Source organism: Triticum aestivum, chromosome 3D, assembly GCF_018294505.1.
Source record: "Triticum aestivum cultivar Chinese Spring chromosome 3D, IWGSC CS RefSeq v2.1, whole genome shotgun sequence".
Classification (NCBI taxonomy): domain Eukaryota; kingdom Viridiplantae; phylum Streptophyta; class Magnoliopsida; order Poales; family Poaceae; genus Triticum; species Triticum aestivum.
In genome coordinates, this window is record NC_057802.1 from 388,299,038 (window position 1) to 388,317,673 (window position 18,636).

Below are 18,636 nucleotides of genomic sequence, written 5' to 3' on the forward strand. Positions count from 1 at the left end.
AGTTTATCATACAAATTTCTCACATGGTCCAATTTTTTCGTAATTTTTGGAGTATCGGAAGTATGGTTTGAGTACAGATTACTACAGACTGATCTGTTTTTTACAGGTTCTGTTTTCAATGCATAGTTTGCTTGCTTTCTAGTTTCGATGGCTTATATTGCTCAATATAAATTGTGGAAATGTTATGCTACAGTAGGAATTGTGTGGAAACAATTATGAATCTTGTCTTTGACAGTACCAAAGTGAAATGGTTTGATCTTTATCATACTAACCTATCTCAGAAAGTTCCGTTAAGTTTTGTGTGATTGAAGTTTTCAAGTTTTGGGTGAGATGACGATATGAGGAGAATAAGGAGTGAAAAGACCCTAAGCTTGGGGATTCCCAAGGCACCCCAAGTTAATATCCAAGGAATATCCAAGCAACTAAGCTTGGGGATGCCCCGGAAGGCATCCCCTCTTTCGTCTCCAACATTATCGGTAACCTCACTTGGAGCTATGTTTTCATTCGTCACATGATATGTGTTTTGCTTGGAGCGTCAATTTATTTTGTTAGGTTTTTCTTTCTGTTATTTAGAATAATGTTTTGCATCTTTTATTTCAATAGAAGTGGCATTGATAGCCTTTGCCATGCTTATCTTGCTAGTATACATGTTGCTGTTTGAAAACAAAAAGTTTATTGATGTTGCAAAAATTCCCGAGGAAAGTCAGAATGTGATAAAATGTTGAAACTTTTTGCATAATGATCTCTGATGAATTTTCTACAGTGTGTTAGAATTTTATAATGTTTGGAGTTGAATAAGTATTGATACTCTTGCATTCTTTACAGACTATACTGTTTTGGCAGATTGCTGTTATGTTTGCATTGTTTGCATATGCTTGCTTGTTTAATGAATCTATTTGAGGATAGGAGTATTAAATATGCAGAGGAATTTAGTATGCAATGTTGAATAATAATTTTAGTGATTTTCAACAGTAGATAATGATAAGGTTCTTGCATTAGTTTATACTAACTTATCTCACGAGTTCTTGTTTAGTTTTGTGTGGATGAAGCTTTTGAGATTTAGTAAAACCATGATATGAGAGGAATTAAGGAGACACAAAAGCTCAAGCTTGGGGATGCCCAAGGCACCCCAAGATAATATTTCAAGAAGTCTCAACCATCTAAGCTTGGGGATGCCCCGGTAGGCATCCGACCTTTCTTCTTCAACAATTATCGGTTAGTATCGGTTGAGCCTAAGTTTTTGCTTCTTCACATGATGTGTGCTATTCTTAGAATGTCATTTTATTTTGTTTTACTTGTTGTTTTAATAAAATACTTAGATCTGAAAGTTTTTAAATAAAATAGAGTCCTCAAATAGTTGCCAAGGAGGCTAAGTAAGCGGCTTTCACATCCCGTCAATGAAGCTCTTCTCTTTGGAATTGCTCTTGTGCTTCACTTATATCCTATGAGTAAATTGTTGAATAAATTGATTGTCAAGAAGTTGAAATTATATCATGCCTAGTGGTAGCTTCACATTGGGTTAGAAAGTGAAATATTTTGGGGATGGACAATCACAATATTGGTCATACAAGCAATTCATGAATAATTAGTATAAGGAAGAGAACTTTCACATGCAAATACACTATCCTAGAAATCTTTTGTGATTGTGAGCCCCCATCAAAATATTATATGCCAAAATTGTTGACGTTGGACAAGGAAGACAACGTAATGATTTATGTTTGTTCGTATTCACATAGAAGTTATATTGTCATAGATCCTTCAACATGTGGTGCTTGCCCCCCATCTTTGCTAGCCAAAAATTCCGCACCAAGTAGAGATACTACTTGTGCATCAAAAAACCCTTAAACCCAAATCTTATTTTCAAGAGTCCACCATACCTACCTAAGGATTGAGCAAGATACTTCAAGTAAGTTGTCATCGGTGCAACAAGGCAATAAAAATTGCTTCTAAAAGTGTTAGATCATTTAGTGTAAGAGAAATTGAGCGTTGTACGAACTTATGATGGCAAAGCAATAAAAGCGACGGACTACATAATAAAGGTTGCTATCATAAGGGGCAATATAACGTGATGTTCTTTTGCACTAAGGGATTGAACATACAAACAAATAAGCGCATGGCAACCTCTGCTTCCCTCTGCGAAGGGCCTATCTTTTACTTTTCAGTGTTTACTTTTATGCAAAGAGTCAAAGTTATTCTCTCTATTCCTTTTTATTTTTCTCTTTTGGCAAGCATCATGTGGTGAGGAAAGATCTAGGCACATATGTCCAGTTTAATATGGGCAGCATGAGTTATTATTGTTGACATCACCCTTGAGGTGAATACATTGGGAGGCAAAACAATAAGCCACTATCTTTCTATGTGTCCGGTTGAAACATTTTGCTCATGTGTATGCGGTGAGTGTTAGCAATCATAGAAGACTGTATGATGGTTGAGTATGTGGAGCTCTTACTTAAACTCTGTTGAATAAGTTGAATTGCAATTGCTTGATGACTAAGAACATAGGTTGTTGAGTTTCAAGATAGTTCATTGTTTGAACCTTAACATGTGAATTGGTTGCCACTATAACATGAGAAGTTTTATAAGAAAGAATTGCTGTTATGATGCTAGGAAAAGTGATTGAAATTGTCATTGATCAAACTTATGCACTTTTCTAGCATTCACACTTCATAAATTATTTCTTTTATCATTTACCTACTCGAGGACGAGCATGATTAAGCTTGGGGATGCTGATGCGTCTCCAACGTATCTATAATTTATGAAGTATTCATGCTGTTATTTTATCATTCTTGGATGTTTTACAATCATTTTATAGCAACTTCATATCATTTTTTGGGACTAACCTATTGACCCAGTGCCAGTTGCTGTTTTTTGCTTGTTTTTTACATCGCAAGAAATCAATACCAAACGGAGTCCAAACGCAACGAAACTCCACGGGGATTTTTGATGGACTAGAAGGAACCCGATGTGCCAGAGCTGCACCTGGGGGTGCCCCGAGGGGGGCACAGCCCACGAGGGCGCGCCGGGCCCCCCTGGCGCACCCAAATGGGTTGTGCCCACCTCGGTGGCCTCCCGCACCCCTTCTTTGCATTATAAATTCCCAAATATTCCGAAACCCATCGGGGTTAACCTAGATCAGAAGTTCCGCCGCTGCAAGGTCTCTGTATCCACGAAAACCAATATAGACCCTGTTTCGGCACCCTGCCGGAGGGGGGAATCATCTCCGGTGGCCATCTTCATCATCTCGGCGGCTACCTTGAAGAGGAGGGAGTAGTCCACCCTCGGGGCTAAGGGTTTGTACCAGTAGCTATGTGTTTAATCTCTCTCTCTCTCGTGATCTATATCATGGGCTTTGTTAATATAGTCGGATCATATGATGTTTCTCCCCTCTATACTCTTGTTGTGATGAATTGAGTCTTTACCCTTTGAAGTTTTGTCTTGTCGAATTGAATATTCAAAGATGAGAACACATGATATATATCTTGCGGTATGAATACTTGAGGTGACAATTGGGGTATCATATTGATTCACTTGATATGTGTCTTGGCATTCAACTCGCGGATTCCCGCGGTGATATTGGGGTAATCTATGCATAGGGGTTGATGCACGTTTTTATTATCTTTTCTCCGATAGAAACTTTGGGGTCTCTTTGTAGTTCTTCGTGTGGATTGAGTATTATGAATATGAATATGCTTTGGTGTTATTCTAGTACGAACTCTAGGATAGATCGAACGGGAAAAATAGCTTTGCATTATTTTAGTACGAACTCTTGATTAGATCGATCGGAAAGGATAGTTTTGAGGTGGTTTCGTACCCTACAAACAAATTCTATCTTTTGTTCTCCGCTAATAGGAACTCGGGAGTGATTCTTTATTGCACTTTGAGGGATAATCCTATGATCCAACTATGTTAGCATTGTTGATAGATTGCACTAGCGAAAGTACGGACCCTAGGCATTGTTTTCATGCATTGCAATATCGTTTTTGTGCCCGTTTACTATTTGTTACCTTGCTGTTTTTATTTATTCAGATTATAAAAATATATTTCTACCATCAATATTACACTTTTATCATCATCTCTTCGCTGAACTAGTGCACCTATACAATTTGCCATTGTATTGGGTGTGTTGGGGACACAAGAGATTTCTTGTATTTGGTTGCAGGATTGTTTGAGAGAGACCATCTTCATCCTACGCCTCCCACGAATTGATAAACCTTAGTTCATCCACTTGAGGGGGAAATGCCACTGTCCTACAAAACTCTGCGCTTGGAGGCCCAACACGTGTCTACAAGAATAAAGTTGCATAGTAGACATCATGCAGCGGGGACGACTTGCCTGGCGAATGGAAGATCACGTCGGAGTTTTTGTTCGGAAGGAAAAAACCAACACAGGTAAGTCAACCCGGCACCCACTTCCCTAATGATATGAGGTGCATTATTTGTTCACTGAACGTACTAGTATCTGTGAATAGGACGGTGAAATCTTCCTTGTATTAAATGGTAGTATTCCGATGTGTGAGCAAAGTTCTCAGTTAAACAGAATATAGAAGACAGAGACATGCAGGCACAAGTGTATCCCAGTCCGTAGAGTCTGCACGGACGGATTTGATTTCGGGCGTAGGTTTGTGGTGCCCAAAAGAGGTTTGAAATAAAAAGATTGTTTTCTATGTGATGTTTTCATCAGTTAAATCCATGATTTAACTTCATTTTTCTGAACTACGGCTATGACACGCGTGGATATTTGAAGTGGATGGACGAAGAATGGAACAAGAGAGCGAGGAGTGTAAGCCACAAGCTCGTTGAAGAAAATTTTGTGCTACAAAAATCAAATCTGGAGAAGGACAAGTAGATAGCTTGAATGAAAAAAGAGAGGAAGGTGGCAAACGTCTACCTGAAGCATGCCACTAATAGCAGGAATAGAAGGGATTTAGCTGCAGTGTCTGTCATAGGTGAATGTGTACTTATGTATGCTCTCCTACAGTTGTTCGTGAGGCGAATTATATAAAATGATGTGTTTAATTTCTAAACTTTTTGCAAACCCTTTATGAAAGAAAATGATACATTTCAGAAAAGTTTCAAGCACTTCCATAAATATATTATAGCAAGTTCAACAAATGTCTGTGATATTCAACGCGATTCTCCCCTAATACGACATTACATCAACATCTTCAATAGCCAAGCAACATGCTAGTAACACGACCTTTAATCAAGATCACTATCCATCTCATCTGGGCCTATTTCCTCCTTGTCAACTAGTTCATCCTCCCTCATGTCAAAGTCTTCATTGCCCTCCTCAAATTTACGCTGAATTTCTTCCACGACACTAGCAGGAACTAAAACCCCTAATCCTTTATCTCTTTCGTGGTCAACATTTGGGAGAGCATCATCTTCGTCCTCTTCATCCTCAGCATCTCCGACAGCATCATGATCCTCCACTTCATCCTCAACATCCGCAGCAAAACAATGTGGTGAAGAATGGGCTACTTCTTGATAGGCTTGTACAGTCGCGTCTTGCTCACCATCAAAATTTTCTAGAACATCATATGTGCCTCTAGACCCAATAAGCACAACCACCTTCCATGGATGACCAAACTTTTGTGTCCTCCAAGTAAATACATGTGGTATCTTGGGACGCCGACATAAATGGAGCTTCCTGGTACCAGAACGTGGAAGTATTCATGCTTCGAAAAAACCCATCAGACTTCATGTTCAAGCTTTTCTTTTTCAGGCCATCAAGGTCAAACCAATCACATCTAAACAGAAAATAATGATATGTCTCCGTAATTGACCTCAAGAACTTGCTTCAGCACCCTATATAGTTCCCTCTCTTCTTCAGAGTTTTCAACACCTACCTTCATCATGATGCCCGATTTTTGAGTCCTTCGGTCGTTTTCAGAATTCACGGTACGGAACATAACACTATTGACAGTGCAGGCATCCCACGGACGTACATGCATGTCTGGCTCTTTTGATAGCATTTTTAAATCTTCAGGCACATTTCTAAATTTCCTTACATGATCTTCAAACTAGTTAATGAACTCCTCGTTGTGCTTCTGCTTCAAGTTTCACACACCCATTTTCATTAATTCTTCCTTATGAACCCTATGGAAAAGAAGTAAACTAGTCCTGAACTTAGTTAAAATATACTTGTTCACAACATTGTAGTAGGAGTTAGTTAGGTGATTGAAACTTACTCCATGTACTTTTCTACTTGTGGACAGTTGTCAAGTATATATCTATGCATTTTTCAATTTGCTCCGAGCATGTTTTCTTATGGGCCGCCACAATGCCAATAGGGCCACCATCTGAAAATATACCTAGGCTTTTTCTCCTAGATTTCTGCTTTTGGTCCTTATTATCATTCTTACTCATGTTCCTCTTTGGTTTCTTAAAACTGGTCTCTATGTCTTCTTTCAAATATTTGGAGCAAAACATCAAGCACTGATAACTAATATAGGACTCCAAAATTGAACCTTCGGGCCTTGCTATGTTACACACAATTGACTTGAGGTACCCAAGCCTTCTCTCAACTGGAAACATCCAATCATATTGGACAGGTCCCCTTAGTAGTGCCTCATCCGGAAGATGTACAGGTAGGTGCACCATTACATCGACGAAAACAGGTGGGAACAGCTTCTCAAGCTTGCAAAGAATTTTAGGAATATTAGCTCTCAATTGCTTCACGACATCGATTCTTAATGTCTTGGCACACAACTCCTTAAAAATATTCCTAGTAAAGCGATATCCTCATACATCTCCTTAGAGACAGTGCCTCTTAGACCAGATGGTAAGATAGTCTGCAGGAGTGTGTGGTAATCATGATGCGTCTTTAGACCATGTAATTTACTAGTTTGAATATCCACATATGTTGCTAAGTTTGTAGCATGACCATCTGGGAATTTGACATTAGCTAGAAACTTGCAAAGCTTTATTTTGTTTTCCTTACTAAGTGTCCATGGTGCATGATACTTTATGTAAGAACCATTATTCTTCGAATCTTCTTGAAACCAATGTGTATCCCACATCCCCATATGTTGTCAATCCAATGTTGCGCTAATGGTACCCATGTTCTTACCATCAAGTTCAAGGAGTGTACCAATGATACTCTGACATATGTTCTTCTCAATGGGCATAACATACAGGTTGTGAGGTAACATGATATCCTTCTAGTATGGAAAATCATGTAAGCTCGCCCTCAGGTGCCATGTGGGATTATTATCCGTGTAGATCCCTGGTTACTTCCCTGGTTTGAAATTCTCCTTAGCAAGCTGTAAGAACTAATCAACTTCTTCGCTTGTGAACTTCCTTGGTGGATCCCTATGCTCTATGTTGTTAGTAAACGGTTTCTCTATCTTCTGAAACATGTTTCTAGGAAGGAATCGACGATGGCCAATGTATCCATTTTTATTTTTTAGTTTCTCATAGCAAGGATTCTCATCGTGTAGCGACCCGACCTCAAACGGTCAAGCCTCTGTGTATCTGTGCCATCCCTGGATCAGTATGCTGGCACGCACAGTACATCGATGTATATATCAAATTGCAACCACATGTATAAATAACGTAAAACTGGTATATACCTCTTAAGTCTCAGCGGAAACAATTGAACGAGTGTGGAGTCCCATCAACGCCAACGGCAAGTTGAGTGTAGACCGTAACCCTACAACGTAACTCTTACTCATCGTAGAAATTCCTGCAACATCAGACATTGCAGCCCTGTAGGTCAGTACATTGAATGTACTAGCAAGTCACATCCTAAGAATAATGAACCTATGTGTACATGCAATTTGGCTGGTAGAAAGCTCTAAGTTTAGTTTTTTGCATAAAGCTAGTTTTTCCCTAGAATAAGAGATATCATTCTACTACTACAAAATAGCATAGGATGAGTTGGCAAACCCAACTCAATCCATTCCCAAAGTTTCATTTAAAACCCAACTGTTTAATTAAGGGTGATGAGATCTCCCGACATTTCCACTACTAGATGCTCAAGTTGTCCGTAACCGGGGACACAGCTAATCGATTAGGTTTTAACACTCTACAGAGGTTTGCACTATTTTCCCCACAAGACTCGATCACCTCCCTTGAAATTATCGCACTGCCTGGTGTTTGAGAACAGGATGACCGAGACATAGTCTTTCGAAAGTATTTCCCCTTAACCCACGGATAGGCCGGTACACCTACTCATTCTACATCTGCTAGCCCATCCCGGAAGGGGTCACACTAACTACTCAACTAAGCCAGAGCCCATATTGGCTTGTGGCTGCACACGTAAGCTTCTAGACACGAGAATACGATTGATCTCTTTGAGCCTGGGCGGCCGACCACTAGTGGTCCACCACCATGGATTAACCATGCATGCTCCCACTGTACTTCGCCACCATTCAAACCAAATACCGCCCAGGTAGTTCATTTACAAGTCTTGGTCCTGCTTACTACTTTGTCACTCATGTCTCACCATGTTTGCTTCCCAAACCACGTCTACATTTAGCGAGGCAAAAATAAACTTACACGGTGGTGACAAGGATGTATAGATCAGACCTACCTCAAATGAACTACTAGGTAACGGCATAGCCATCTGGCAACAATAAATCCTACCATGTAATCCTACCACAAAAGGACTAAGTGCATAATATAAACATAGGTAATTGGAAGAATGGTTAAATGTGAACTTGCCTGGTAATAGTTGATGAAGATTATATCGCTCTCAGAAATTTAGTTAATAGAACTATCCGTCACTCTCCGATGAAATCTATAAAGTCAAACATTGCACTCACATAAGCAATCATTTCAGAGAACCAAGAAGAACATGCAAAGCACAAAGTCTTAGAAAAACCAAATGAACATTCAACACACTTAACTAGCATGGAAATATCCTAAGTGCAAAACAACATGTGGCATAGGGTGTGCAAAGATGTGATGTGAACTAAAGTGCATACACGGCATAATAGTAAAACTATCATGGTCAGATCCTAATGTGTGAAAAAATTATTTTGAGATTGGTCCAAGTGGTAGGGTTTGGCTACGGTGACGAAACACAAAAAGAATCAACTTAATTGGAGCTGCGATTTAGGAGATATGGCCATTTGAAGTTTGAATTCAAATCTGAATAATTTCAAGTTTGAATCCGACAAAAGTTTACAAAGATGATAGTGCTGGACAGATCTAATCAATACGAAGAATTTTCTACTAGTTTCATCGAGTTTGGATCTACGATTAAAAAGTTGTGGCTAATCTAAATTTAGGGGCTAAACTGAAGACTTAGGGACTTGACTGTGAAAGTTTTATTAATGACTAGATCCCTGGCCACGTGCGGTTTAGTGTTCACTCCAGCAGTTATACGACGAACGGCCACTAAGTAAAATAAAACCACTACAGCGGCTAAATAAGAAGAAAACCGGAGACCGGTTTTCACTAAACCGCACGGTTTAATAAAACCATGGTTAACCGATCTAATACTAAAAAAATAAAAAATAAACGAACGAGAGGGGGCTCGTCTTACGGTAGCAACGACGATGTACAGGAGACGGCGGCGCTAGCGTTAGGCGGCGGACGGGGCGGCGGCTGCGGTGGCCTCCGGCGGCGGGGAGAAGGCGGACGGAACCGACGCGGAGTGGGCGGTCCGATGGTGGAGGCGGCGCGCGTTGGGGTGGCCGAGACGGATGATAACCCACAAGTATAGGGGATTAATTGTAGCCTCTTTCGATAAGTAAGAGTGTCGAACCCAACGAGGAGCTAAAGGTAGAACAAATATTCCCTCAAGTTCTATCGACCACCGATACAACTCTACGCACGCCTGACGTTCGCTTCACCTAGAACAAGTATGAAACTAGAAGTACTATGTAGGTGTTGTTGGATAGGTTTGCAAGAATATAAAGAACACGTAATAAAAGCTAGGGGCTGTTTAGATAAAGACACAACTAAATTAGTTTTAGTAAAGAGCTTTTTGTCACGAGAAAGTTATTTGTCCCTAGGCAATCGATAACTAGACCGGTAATCATTATTGCAATTTTATTTGAGGGAGAGGCATAAGCTAACATACTTTATCTACTTGGATCATATGCACTTACGATTGGAACTCTAGCAAGCATCCGCAATTACTAAATATCATTAAGGTAAAACCCAACCATAGCATTAAAGTATCAAGTCCTCTTTATCCCATACGCAAACAACCTTCTTACTCGGGTCTGTGCTTCTGTTCACTCACGCCACCCACCGTAAGCAAATCATGAGCATATTGCAAACCCTACAGCGGGGATCCCTCACGCTTGCGCGACACGGAGAGCACCATAGGACAGCACCAATAATAAAACATGCAACTCAAACCAATCTTGATCATCAAATAACCCATAGGACAAAACGGATCTACTCAAACATCATAGGATAGCCATACATCATTGGGAAATAATATATAGCGTTGAGCACCATGTTTAAGTAGAGATTACAGCGGGTAAGAGAGAGGTTACACCGCTGCATAGAGGGGGGAGGAGTTGGTGATGATGGCGGTGAAGTTGTTGGTGAAGATTGCGGTGATGATGATGGCCACGGCAGCGTTCCGGCGCCACCGGAAGAGAAGGGGAGAGGGGGGCCCTTCGTCTTCTTCTTCCTTGACCTCCTCCCTAGATGGGAGAAGGGTCTCCCCTCTGGTCCTTGGCCTCCATGGCGTGGGAGGGGCGAGAGCCCCTCCGAGATTGGATCTGTCTCTCTGTCTCTCTCTGTTTCTGCGTTCTGGGATTCTGCCCTGGCACCGTTTCTTTTATATCTGGATATCCGTAACTCCGATTGGATTGAAACCTTCGCCCAGATCTTTTTCCAAAAATTAGCTTTCATGCGGCCAAAGTAGAGCATCAACCGCCTTATGGGTGGCCCACGAGGGTCAGGGGTGCGCCTGCCTGGAGTGGGCATGGGCCCCACCCTCATGGCCACCTCGGGCACCGTCTCGCGTTGATTTTACTTCCCAAAAATCACAAATATTCCAAAATAATTCTTCGTCCGTTTTTATCCCGTTTGGACTCCGTTTGATATGGGGTTTCTGCGAAACATAAAACATGCAACAAACAGGAACTGGCACTGGGCACTGGATCAATATGTTAGTCCCAAAAATAGTATAAAATTTGCCAAAAGTATATGAAAGTTGAATAATATTGGCATGGAACAATCAAAAATTATAGATACGACGGAGACGTATCAACGGACGCAGAGAAGGGCGGCGGCTTTGTGCTCCGACGAGGACGCAGGTCCTCGGGGCGGCGTCTCCGGCGAACCTAGGGGCAAAGCAACATCTCAACGAGATGCGGTAGATCGAGAGAATGAGATTGACACATAGAGTGGAGGCCGGGGTGGTCTACGGGCGACAAAAAACGACGGTGAGGTCCTTCGGCGCCAGCGAAATCCAACTGACGAAGGCGGTAGCTGGGATGAGCGAGGAGGCGAGCAAAGTGGCAGAATCGAACGAGGGGCGTCGGGGGCATTTATAGGCGTGAGGAGGGGCTGCGGAGTTGTGGGGATGATGCTTATCCCGAGAGGGATGCGGCAAGCGGGTTCGGGGCACGGGCGCATGCTCTATCTGAACGGGAGGAGCGGGAGGTTAGAGATGATACGGGTGGGCTCCATTTGGAAGCGGCAGCTGCCGACGAGCGAGAGGGAGACGGCGGCGTGCGAGGCGGTGGCCTCCGAGCGCTGGGAGCAGGCCGCAGTGCTCCTGGCCTGGCGCGGCTAGCTGTGGCCGTGGGCCAGCTCTGGCCAGCGGTGGTGGGGCCTGCGCGCGGGTGCGCGTGCGTGTTTTTTTAACAAAAAACTTTCCGAGGCCAAAACGAAACAAAACAAAATCCTAAAAATACCACGATAATTTCTAAAATTACCTTGGAATATCTAGAGCACAATGAACATTTATTCAAGCATAGAAGAATTTGAAAATATTTTCCTAATGCATGTAATGCACTTTTTGCAAATCGAATAAATACCAAATAAGTTCTAAAAACTCCAACTAATATTCAAATGAAATTTCCATCTCTTTTATATTTTAAGGAAGCCATCTTATCCCATCTCCTTTATTTTTCTTGAGTGGAAAATAATACTTGAACATTCGAGAAAACTCCAAAATGCAATAAATCATGAGATGCAAATGATTTCAAATATTATTTTAAAATAACGTCTATTGGTTTCATAATCCATTTCCATTTTCTTTCTGATAATTGAAGGAGTCATATTTCCTTCTCTCTTTATTTTATTTGAATGAATGGAAATGTTTATGAAACATAAAACGGAAAACTTTCCAAAAGTGAACCAAATGAAATTCAAAACTGCTCCTCATCACTTCCCGCTCTATTTCATATATTTTTAATAAGTCCTATTATCTTCTCTCATGAAAATCCTTGAGTGGCATAAAGTTTCTGAGTTGGACTATTATTCAAGTGGAATTCAAATCTACTTCAAAACCCCTTTTCATTTCTTTAAATGAAAGAAGTCATATTATCTTCACTCTAGGGTTTCATGATGAAAGGAATTTGAATTCATGGAGATCAAAATACAACATGAAAGTTTTGGGAAAGTCCTTTTATTCCCTCTCATTCAACTTTCAAAAAGTTTCAATTTCCACTCAATTTCACACAACAATCAAACAAACAATCATAATCATTTATTTAATATAACATTCCAAAATTTAGAATTTTGGGATGTTACAAACTATCACCCTTAAAATGAATCTCGTCCTCGAGATTCAGAGAGGCTAGAAAGAAGGTTAGGTATGGGGGGGGGGGATCTTCTCGAAAATCCATTAATCAATACAGTGTATGGGTGCTACCACCCTTAGAAGCATGGTTATAGTTCCAGCAAAACTCATGTACTCAATCCTTTGCATTTATGGTGTCGGTCTTCTTACATTCTTCGAGATAACTCCTTCACTTGTGCTCTTCCGGTAAGGGCATGACCTTTTCCTCAAAATCTGGAGTCCTTGCATCAAATAAGATCCTTCTAAGACTTGGCAGGTCTGGCGCCAATGCTAAACAACTACCGAAAACCTCATGGTAGTCGACAATTTTTTGGTTCCTCCTGCAGGAAATGGGTCTGGCTTAAATCTCACTGTATAACCTACGATTGGCAACGGGTGCCTGTACATGGTTTTCATCGTCCTGCCGTTCTAAGGCTTTTGGTTTGTCGTGTCGACACTCTTCTAAGTTTTTAAGGCTCTGATTTTCTATGAACATATGATAGCTCATGATAGAAGTCTCCGGTATGGGGGCCAATCCATCCCGTAGTTGAATCATTACTACATACGCAGATAGTGAATCACGTATTCTAACACCTGGGCATCCTCACAAGCATTGTAGAACTTCTCTTATCCACGAACTGGGTTCGGATAAATCCATTGGTTCTGCAAGCCAAACAAAACCTCTATCATTTCTTCACAACTCTCGGGTTTACGTAACTTCCTATGGAACGTCTACTGATGAAATCACAGCTTCTTCCATAATTCTTCCTGCAACAAGGTCATGATTGTTCCTTTTTAAATCCCGGTCCTGTGGGTTATGGCCCACTTCAACACTTGTATATCTTTAACTCATCCTTGGAGTTACTATTGTTCCTTATTCCAACATTTCATCTCCTTTAAATCCAATAGTACTTCATTCCCTCATACTCTTGGGGTAACCATCATAACTAAAACAAAACTCCAACTTATTTTGTCCAAACTGCACCTATGGAACAACATTTTCCTTTCCATCGGTCTAGTGTTCACACAGGGTTTTACCATTAAAACAAAATGTATTGGTTCATCCATAATTCATATGCTCTACATATCAAATCCTTTATTACATCCTTAACCACTACTCAAACTCAAATTTCAAAAGTACTCTATTACAAAAGCTGCCATCCACATAGTTTGGTATGGTCAAGCATTACTTCCATCTTTATTCATTTTCCCTACTTGAAGATGCTTCAGTCCCACTAGAATTGTGCGATGTGATCCTTCAAATCATCGATGTTTTGCTTCATCTTGGTGGCCATGAGTTTCATCTCCATCATCTCTGCATGCACTTCCCTCAAGTATTCCAGAGTGTGATGGAGTCTTGCTTCTAGTATTTCTCCAATCTGATGTATGTCTTCCATAGCAGCTTCACGAAACAGAGTCGAAGAATGTTGCTCGTGGTACTTGAGAAATGAAAAAGTATTGCCCCATAGTATTTGGGCAAACTCCCTTCACTCGGTGGAGGTGTACCTCCACGTACCAAAGTTCAACTCCATTCTCCATGAAAGGATAACCTTTGTACACTGCATCTCCTTCAAGATGAATATGCTTCATCATGTCCTTCAAGATCTTTGGGAAATCCTGATCACTAGTCAAGGTCATGATCATTTCCGGGCCCTTGAGAAAAGACTCTTAAAGGGTTGCCATCTGCAGGTATAATATAGAAGGGGTACTCAGGATACTGTATGTATTTCCTTGGGTGAAATGTGTTTTTTTTCGGGAAAGGTTTGGGTCAGCTTGTCCATGGGTTCAAGGTTTAAGTCTGGGTGACATAGTGAGAGAGGCACTCACAATCCACAAGAACTCATAACATCTCATATGAGATTCCAACCACATCAACTTTTATTGCTTCACGAACTATTACAATTCCCATTTCATAACTCAACTCAACATCCTCAATGAAAATAAAAGTATATTCCACATTTATTACATGCTTTATTCCAATATCAAGATCTCAACTACTCTGCTCAAGCTTTCCTCGGGTCTGAACATTCTCTGGCAAAATGTCCTACTCCTTTGCAGCGTAAACAAATGACTTCAGACAAATCCAGGGCTTCCTAGTGGCTATCTTGGTTCCTTGGGTTCTTGGCTTCCTTGATGGGCATTTGCTAGCATAATGACCTAAATCCTTGCACCTGTAATAAGTGATATGACACAAGTCCTTTCCTGCAGAAATTGGGTTGTTCTGGGGACACATGCTCCTTCTCTTCCTGGACTTATTCTTTCCGATCAATTCTTCTAACTCTTGTGGATCAAACTCCACTTCTTCTGTCGGGAAGTCTCCCAGATACTCTTGGCTTTGCTTCATGCAATACAGTGAAAAATGTCCTTCTCCCATGAATAGCACGCATTGGAGTAAAATCTGTTTAGGCCTTCTCCATTAGGGTCGTCAACATCTTCCTTCATCACAGGTTCTTTTAAACTTTCCCTGAGGGCTTCTTTCATTGCTTCCTTCTACTGCTTGGTAATTTCTTGTACGTTGGGGTAAATATGATACTGGGCAGGGTAGTGCGTAGTTCCTTCACACAAGAAACAAGTAACCTGCCTAGTTGGGCATTCTTTAGCTCGGTGATTTCGTTCACAATGATGGCATCCATCCTTGTGTTCTTCATGGGTGTGTCCTATTTCTCCGCATATCTTGCAGGCACAAGGTTTCTTCGTCAGGTTATCACCATGCTTCCGGATAAGACGGGATCCCAACAGAGTCTTCTTCAATTCCTCCCATGTTTTTGCTCCATTACATCCTTGTATGGCCTAATGCATTTTCCACCAGGTTGCAGCACTTTTTGTAAAGTACTAAAGAGCGTATTTAACCTCATACTTCCTTGCAACTACATTGCTCCCGAATTGATTCTCCATGTTTTGAATCCATAGCTTTGCCTCCCACTGAGTGATTGGTCCAGAATATAAGCCCATCTTCATTCATCATCTATTGGGTCCAAGGGTTTTGGGATGAGATACGGGAGAGGGATAGACAGAGATACGCACAATACAAACAATATAGTTTTGTAAATGGTTTTATTTGTTGCTGTCGGAAAACACACACAAAATATGACAGCTCACAAATCATCGCATCTAACGAGAGTATACAACAAGCGTTTGGTCTTCTAAAGGTCATATAAATCTTGGAATTCTTCCGTGTCTTCATATTCTTCGAGTCTTCGACTGTCGTAGCATTAATTCTTCTAGTGTATGGTGAAGTTTGATACCTTTTCCTTCTCGGAGTGGTCCCATCAGTTGATCCTCCGTGTGGTTAAAGGGAAATGGGGTATTATCTAACTATTTGAGGTAAAAGGAAAGATTTGATAAAGATCAGAAAAAAAGAGAGGTAAAGAATATTTTTGAAAATAAAGTTTTAGAGAAATCCTTTCCTAAGGGCTTTCCAGTTTCTAGGGTCACGTCCTATAGTCAACATGTGCTCTGATACCATCTTGTAGCGACCCGACCTCAAACGGTCTAGCCTCTGTGTATTTGTGCCATCACTAGATTAGTATGCTGGCACGCACAGTACATCGATGTATATATCAAAGTGCAACCACATGTATAAATAACGTAAAACTGGTATATACCTCTTAAGTCTTAGCGGAAACAATCGAACGGGTGTGGAGTCCCATCAACGCCAACGGCAAGTTGAGTGTAGACCGTAACCCTACAACATAACTCTTACTCGTCGTAGAAATTCCTGCAACATAAGACGTTGCAGCCCTGTAGGTCAGTACATTGAATGTATTGGCAAGTCACATCATAAGAATAATGAACCTATGTGTACATGCAATTTGGCTGGTAGAAAGCTCTAAGTTTAGTTTTTTGCATAAAGCTAGTTTTTCCCTAGAATAAGAGATATCATTCTACTAATACAAAATAGCATAGGATGAGTTGGCAAACCCAACTCAATCCATTCCCAAAGTTTCATTTAGAACCCAACTGTTTAATTAAGGGTGATGAGATCTCTCGACATTTCCACTACTAGATGCTCAAGTTGTCCGTAACTGGGGACATGGCTAATCGATTAGGTTTTAACACTCTGCAGAGGTTTGCGCACTTTTCCCCACAAGACTCGATTGCCTCCCTTGAAATTCTCGCACTGCTAGGTGTTTGAGAACAGGATGACCAAGACATAGTCTTTCGAAAGTATTTCCCCTTATGTGACGCCCCCGATTTGACCGTACACTAATCATACACGCAAATGTGTACGATCAAGATCAGGGACTCACGGGAAGATATCACAACACAACTCTAGACACAAAATGAAATAATACAAGCTTTATATTACAAGCCAGGGGCCTCGAGGGCTCGAATACAAGCTCGATACACAAGAGTTAGCGGAAGCAACAATATCTGAGTACAGACATAAGGTTAGACACGAGTGCCTTAAGAAGGCAAGCACAAAAACAACAACGATCGAAGAGGCAAGGCCTCCTGCCTGGCACCTCCTAACTACTCCTAGTCATCGGCGGTCTCCAAGTAGCAGTATCCATCAGCGGTGGCATCTAGCTCCAGGGATCCACCATCTGGTTGCATCAACCGGAAAGAAGAAGGAAGGGGGAAAAGGGGTAGCAAAGCAACCGTGAGTACTCATCCAAAGTACTCGCAAGTATCAGATTTATACTAAGTATGCATTGGTATCAAATGGAAAGGTTGTATCTGTGGACTGAACTGCAGAATGCCAGAATAGAGGAGAAGGCCTAGCCTATCGAAGACTAGCATCTTCAAGCAGCTCCAAGCATCTTGCAGCATGTAGAAGTGTAAAGAATAGCAGTTTATAATTATCAAACATGTTGTAACATTAATGCCCAGAGATCCCTCCTCGACTCCCTGCGAGAAAGCAATCTCGGAGCCACATATCCATCACATATCTCAAGTATCCATTTCTAGTTATATAAGATCAGGATACAAGTCTGAATGTCCATTACCGTGGACACGGTATTCGAATATATATCTTCCCTGCAGGGGTGCACCACGTTACCCAACACGCTCGATCACTCTGGCCGGACACACCTTTCTGGGGTCAATGACCGGCCTCGGAAGATCAACACGTCGCAGCCCGACCTAAGCTCGGCAGAGAGGTCCCCGCCGGTCTAAATCTTAAGCACTCTGGGGTCTGGGCCCATCACCCGTTGCACTCGGGGTCGTTGTGTGCATGGTAGATACCAGCACCACCCGTGTAGTGGATGGCACGATCCGACCGTGCCGCAATGCTAAACTGGACATCTGACAAAGCTTCGGCTGATACCACGGCGTCGAGGCCCATATCTGTTCTCGTGTGGTGGTTAGTGCGTAAAGGCCAAAGGCCAACTCAGAACAAATACCCAAACCTGTTAGTGCATTGGGGGCTTGCGGAGACGAGCAGAGACTCACGATAATGTGACCCCGTCGCCCCATCTCATGGACTTACGGCAAGGGCCCAGACTGCCCGGCCGTGCCACATAGAAAACTCGTGGGTGCTCTACGGGCCCGCCCGACTTTCACGTCAACTCGCGGGTACCCCTCGGGGCCGACCCGAGATCAACAATGGTCTCAAGTAAAGTCAGGGTAACCGTGTGTCCAAACATAAAGGGGAAAACCCGAGGAATCACCCACGGAGGATTCCACTCGATGTAATCATCAAGGTGAACGTAAGAGGATCCACCCTCGAGGTTCACACTTGAGGTGTTGCACGACAGAGCCGTATCGGGAATGGTGAATGAGGAACCACCCTTGTTGACCACGACCGAATAGCTACACTACAGAATTATCATCAGGAGTGCATTATGAGGTATCACCCTCGGCACTCGACAGTAGCACTGCAGAGTCGAGCAACTAAAGGGGCGTGATGTGATGTGAGGTGTCAGGCTCTGGTCATCGATCACGTTGATCGATGTGTCGATGATGAAGCAGGGGCAACAAGGACAAGTGGGGGTC